Here is a 6,682-nt window from a genome sequence, read left to right as displayed (position 1 = left end):
GTACATAAGCAAGGCTTTTCCCCTTAGTGGTTGTAAAGCATTCAATAGCTTTGAATGAACTACTGTTTTAATAATAGATCCAAGCTCTGTACCATACGCCACAGGTAGCGATGGCCTCAGGTGTGCTCACTCAGGTGAATCTAACTTAAGAAGTACAACGCAAGTTTGCCCCATTTTCCTGTTGTTGAATATTCTAGTCCTTGAACTTCTGGCAAGAACCATAGAAAGGAATCCACCAGTTTAAGGTATGGTAGATTAGAGTGGAAGGAGGGAATTATGCTGTCTGCAGATTACATTATCTATCATACCACTCTTCAGGTATTTTAATACTTTGTATATGTATATTATATATTTGCAGTTTCTTCCCATCCCTAAATCTACATAGTTTATATTATTATTATTTATTATTACTATTGTGGGAAAGCTAAATCTGAATAGACCCCTTAAACCAACTTGCCTCTGCAACTGCTGCCTCACCTCCCTACTCCCATTCATCTCTAAGCTCATTGAATGTGCTGTTTACAGCCCGTGTCTGGTGTTCCTCTTCTCCATTTCTCCCCTAGACCCTCTCCAGTCTGACTTCTGGCCCTTGCATGCCACTGAAATTGTGCTCATGAAAGTCCCAAATGACTTTTTCCTTGCCAAAGCAGAGATCCAGCATTGCATCCTCATCCCCCTTGAGGAATTAGCTACCTCTTGACACTCTTCTTAAAATTTTATCCTCCCTTGGGTTCTGTGACTCTGTTCTCTCCTGATTCTCTCTAATTGCTCCTTCAGCATGGCCTTTGGAGTATTCTCATCTGCCCTCCGGCTTTCTATTCCACAGAGCTCTGTCCTTGGTCCCCTTCTCTTCTCCCTCTATAACTTATCTCTGGGTCACCTCATCTGTGAATACAAATTGAACTACCATCTTTGTGCTGATGACACATAGATCTACCTCTCTACTCCAGGCCTGTCTCTCTGACATCTCCTCATGAATCTCTAGCTCTCAGTTCAAGCTCAACATGGTTAAAACATGGTTAAAACAGAGCTCCTAATCTATCCCCAAGTCCTACCCACACCTCCTTTCTCAATCACTGTGGACAACACTATCCGGCCTGTAACTTGGGCATCATTTTCAACTTGGTCCTCTCTGTAAGTCCTCACATCCAGGCTATGGCTAAATCTTGCCAATTCTTTCTGCAAAGCATGTCTAAGATATGGTCTTTCCTGGCCATCCACAAATGTCTCCCATTGTCTTGTGTCTCTGTTATGGCAATATCCTCTCTGGCCTGACAAATGCAATCTTGCCCCATTTATCTCCATTTAGAATACTGCTGTCAAGCTCATTCCCTAGCCTGTCAGTCTGACCATGTTACCTTCTCTTTGCATCCCTCTCTTGGCTCCTATCACATCAAACAGAAGCCGCTGGTCTTTATTTTCAAGGCCCTTCCTTACCTACCGCAACTCTACCTATCATCTCTCATTTGCTATCAAAATGCCGACTCCCATCTTTGATTGGCCCATGATTCCAGCCTCCATCGTCCCCTGGTTAAACTTTCCCCAATGAGAAGAGTAAGATAAGTCAACAGGAGATTTTCTCACATCAACCCCCTGCGGTGTAGACCCCGCGGTAACTCGACCTAAGGTACGTCGACTCCACCTACATTATTTACGTAGTTGGAGTTGCGCAGCATAGGTCGACATACTGCGGTAGTGTAGACGTAGTCCCTGGCTCAAAGAGCTTACAATCTAAGGCTCTCTTTTTCTTCTGTGTTTGTACAGCTCTTAGCAAAATGGGGTTTTGGTCCTTGACTAGAGCTATGGACTAGGGGGCCTACGTGCTCTGGTAATATAAATAATGAGCAATAAATAATACACGATAGGGATGAAATGGCCACCCAGTGGCAGCAGAGAGCAAAGGAATGAAAGTGATGTAATTAGATGATTGAACAGGTGCGTTGTGGAAGTGGCTGCGGCAGTAGTTAGGATATTTACTGAGAGTGAGGTATGGTCTGACCCTATATGACAGGGAAATGGGATACTAGATGGTCCCATGGTCCTTTCTGGGGTGCAGGCAATGGGATAACAAGCTAGATGAATCAGTGATTTAAACCTGTGTAGCAGACGGCTGGACTAGAGAGAACAGAGGCCTGATTTGGATAAGGAGAGGGAACAATGCCTTGTTCTAGTACACTAGAATCAAGCAGAGCAAGAGCTGGCATGCCAGTGTGGATGAAATAATGATTGACTATAGTATTCCCTAAATGAAACTGTCCTCTGCTAGAGAGTGAACAAATTATTTCCTTGAGGAAATGCAATTTCTTTGCATGGTATTTTGAGAAACAAATAATTCTACTCGGTGTTAATTTAGGGTCACAGTCAGTTTTTCTCTAAGGCAGAAGTCAGGAGAGATTTTCCTCCTCTTTGTAATCTCCCTGGATGGAAACAGGTGTGGGTGAGGGGGAAGCGGTGTGATTTCCTGATAGATTCACCTATTGTAAAATCTTATCACCAGCAACTTTAAATAAGGCCCTTCCGCACTTACTGTTTACAAGTTACAGTATCACTTTCAATGACCAGACTTTTAATTAGACCCGAAGAGATTTTTTCAAGGTTGCCCTGTAAGCTGTTCACTGCTGCGAAGACATTGGTGTTTAGAACAGCAGTAACTCAGGGCCTACCAAGGTCAATGGAAAGATTCCAGTAGAGCCTGTGAAATAGACTTGAATGGGATCCTCGGAGCTGAAACAATTCAGAGGCAGCCAGTCATGAAGCACGGCACCTCTTTCTTATTCCCTTGCCCTCTCCTCTCCTCTTTGTCACAGTTTCATATAATTAATTCTCATCCTGTTACCTTCTGCTTACTGTAGTTAACATCAGCAATTTGTATTTAACTTTTCAGTTTTCCCCTTTTATTTCCTCATAGTTGTTTATTAAACTCAGTGTCTCCTCTTCAATCAGATAGTCAAAGTCACTGCTCTCTGTGTATGTTACTTCTTTATATTGTTTTTATTGCATTCAAGATAAAGAGAAAGAAGATAGTTACATGGGAACTGGAGAGTATTAAGTGTTAGCGAACACAAGTAAAATAAAATCTGTATTAGGGGTCTGTTTTTTTTTCCCCACTGATTTACCCACCATGATAAAGGGGCATTGTCAGGCACTATTTAGGTTCTAAATCTAGGATTTCTTAATCAAAGGTATATCATTTATTACAAGGAATGTCAACTTTAATTTCAGCCCTCTTGTTCAAATGCATTGTGACACTATCTTTAATTACATGATCACATACTATTTTTTCCACAGGCTCTGACCTCATTCAGGCCAGGACAGATGCACCAGTAAATCTGGCTTTTCCTATCTTTGGAGTGCTTGACTTTGCTGCCTCAGTAACATTTTTAAAACATTTTTTTTAGCATTTTTGTATATTTTTATATACACATCTCCCCTGTGCGCACACACACGACAACATAATATCGATGGCAAGAGTACAGTTTCTGTAACTGTATTTTTTAAAATATGAATGACAAGCAATTAAAAGCAAAACAATTAAAGGAAATTTGCAAGGGCACTCAGAGCTAGATCCATAAAGAGACTTGGGCACCTAAGTGCCCCATTAGGTGAGATCCTCAAAACCCCTGCTTAGCAGCCACCTAACTCTGTCGGTACATATGTTTCTGACAGTATGTGCAAAATTGATTCCTCCTGATGCTACCAAGTTGCTCAGTGCCCTTGTTCAAGCGTAAGCCTGGGTGGGGTTCACAAAGCAGGAGAGTGTGTGTCCCCGGTGGTGGGCATTTGCCTGGGATGTGCGACTCTCACATTCAAATCCCCACGCTGACTAATTTGGCGCAAGGGCTTGTACCCAGCTCTCCAGCCTCCAAGAAGATTTGACCTGGGCTGTGGGATGTCTTTCTCTTTCTCTTTTTGACAAAACTGGGTTGACCTGGTTTAGGCACTTAACTCCAGGAGAGGGTTCATGGCTGTGAACCTAACTCGCTTTGAGGGGTGGAGCTTAGGCCTCAGCATTTCCTGTTGGCTAATGTAGCTTGCTGGCTCTGTGAGTCCCTTTCTTAGGTGTCTCTCTTTCTCGCCATACAATGCAGGGGGAGCCTCGAGAGCAGATTCACAAAGTTTCTTAGGTGCCTAACTCTACATTTGAGCTGTGAATTCCACTGGGTGACACGTTGCCTAGGAGTTAGGTGTTGCAACACCTAAGTTCCCCTTGTGAATGTAACCCTCGATGCCTTGTTATTAAGCCTCGGGAGGAAGCATGGATTTACAATGAACAGATCTTGCTGGAAAAACAAGTTTTTGCATTTTGTGACAGAATTACAAAGTGAGTGGAGGAAGGGTATGTGGTAGATGTCCTGGGTATGGATTTTAGGAAAGCTTTTGATGGTGTCTCATGAAATCTCATTCTCTAAAGGAATCCAAATGGTCTTGGATATAAATATTGGTGTGTGGATTTAATCCCAGCTGAAGGATTGAACCACAAGCAAGGAAAGGGTAATGATAAATCACAAACTACTGTGGGTCTGACTCAGTTCCTCCTGAAGTCAATAGAAGGACTTGCCTTGACTTCATTGGGCTTTGGATAAGGCCCTGAGTTTGGAGGCGTGTCTAGCAGAGCACCATAGGGTACCGTATTAGGTGTAGCCTTCATTAATTATCTGGAGAGGGGAGTAAACAGTGGGCTAATTGCAAACCCCAGTGAAGACTGGAAAATAACACAAAGAGACCTCAGTGGGATTTAAGGTCATGTGCTTGAAGTTACGGTTGTGCTTTGCTGGATTGGGGCCATAATCTGTAGTTATTGTTCCCTCTCCTCCAGTGTTTTAAAGTGAAATGCTTCAGTGAGCATCAGGCATCCCCACCCATGCTTTTTGACCAGGGCCTACTTTGTCCCAATCTGAGAGGACATTTAAGAGTCCGCAAAGTGAGTAGTCGTATGACACCCCATTGATTTACACAGTTTTTTTATACCAGCCTCAGTAGCAAGTTCATTGCTTCCTTTTTCTGCCCTTGATTAGTACAGCTGGACTAGGATGGCTATGGCCTGGGGCTCACAGCCTGGATGCCAACAGCCAGAAGACAAGCGTGCAGGATCCTGTGTGTCTGTATGCTGTGCAGCCCTGGTTCAGCAAGCTGTGTCTACAACACAGCAGCCCCCACTCTGGTTTCCACCAGCCTTGGTTACTACATGCAAAGGTGACCTCAGCACACTCCCAGTCCCAAATTTCCCTAAAGCCACCTGCCCTGAAGCGTCCAGCCCTCTCCTTCATTTGCTCCTTCTGCTTTTTCTGCTGCTTACTCATCTTTACACTTTCCTTTATTCTATTTCCTTCCCAAAATAAACAATCAGAAAATAATAAAACCGTAACCTTTCTTTGGACTGATCCCAGCCTCCACACTTGAAAATCACGGACAAGTGTTTTACCAGAGCTTGAGGTATAAACCTCAGTTAAAATAGCAGGCTGTGCATCAGTCCTGGTTCGACTATGCCAATGTCATGTTCTGAGTGCAATCCAGACCAGCAAGGGGTTGTGACACCTCCTGCTCTGTAACCCTGAGTGCCTTAAATGCTCTGCTGCTGTGGCTCACCACCTGGACATTGACAGCCAGCAGACACGTAGGCACTGAGTGTCTGTGCATTTTGCAGCTCTGGTACGGCACTCTGATCCCAGCACTGTGCCTACATCCCCACCTGAAGAAGAGCTCTGTGTAAGCTCGAAAGCTGGTCTCTCTCCCCAACAGAAGCTGGTGCAATAAAAGATATTACCTCACCCACCTTGTCTCATCTCCTGGGACCAACATGGCTACAACAACTGTTAAACTGCAGTCATTCAAAGGCCAATTGCTGAGAACTGGCCCATGGAGAATTGCTGAGTGATTAGATGGTGTCAGACAGAAGGTGTTGCCTTAGGTTCTGGCATCTCCTCGGAAGTGAAGACTCACCCCACCCCCATAGGCGGCAGGTTTGTATAATTTTTGGTGGGGCCCAAAATGGTGGTGCCCCCCCACTCCCACCCTGTAAGCCGATATAAAATGAAGCTACAATGCGTCAGTGCCACAAGATTACAAGGGTCAATTAAAAGTGGAAAGTCAGAAGCAGCACTTGCCTACTTCAATATATGGTATTATATTTTGTTGCACCTGTTGTGATGAAGTGGGAATGTTCTTAATATTTTCTCTGAATACTGTGTGGGTGCCTCAGTTTCCCCTGCAAGATGCCAACTGAAGGTGTTGGGGACAAAGAGATCAGGTGGCCTCCTTGTCCGGAAGAGACACAGAGGAGTGGGTGTCAGTTTGGAGCTGGCTGGGGAAATGGGGGGTGGGGAGCCCAGAACCAAGTTCTGGGTCTCTCCCCAAGATGGACCTGACAGAGGGGTTCTGTTTTCTGTACCAACAAGCTCTGTTTAAACTGTGTTCCTGTCATCTAATAAACCTTCTGTTTTACTGTCTGGCTGAGAGTCACATCTGACTACGGAGTTGGGGTGCAGGGCCCTCTGGTTGCCCCAGGACCAGCCTGGGCAGACTCGCTGTGAAAAGTGCATGACGTGGAAGGGCATGCTGAATGCTCTGAGGTCAGACCCAGGAAGGTGTAAGCTTCTTGCCCTGGAGACAGTATGCTCCAAGAGAGGAGGCTCCCCCAGAGTCCTGACTGGCTTTGTATGGAGTTGTTCCAAAGCATCACAGC

The sequence above is a fragment of the Mauremys reevesii genome, linkage group 1 (assembly GCF_016161935.1).
Source record: "Mauremys reevesii isolate NIE-2019 linkage group 1, ASM1616193v1, whole genome shotgun sequence".
In the NCBI taxonomy this organism is placed as follows: domain Eukaryota; kingdom Metazoa; phylum Chordata; order Testudines; family Geoemydidae; genus Mauremys; species Mauremys reevesii.
This window is presented reverse-complemented; position numbering follows the sequence as displayed.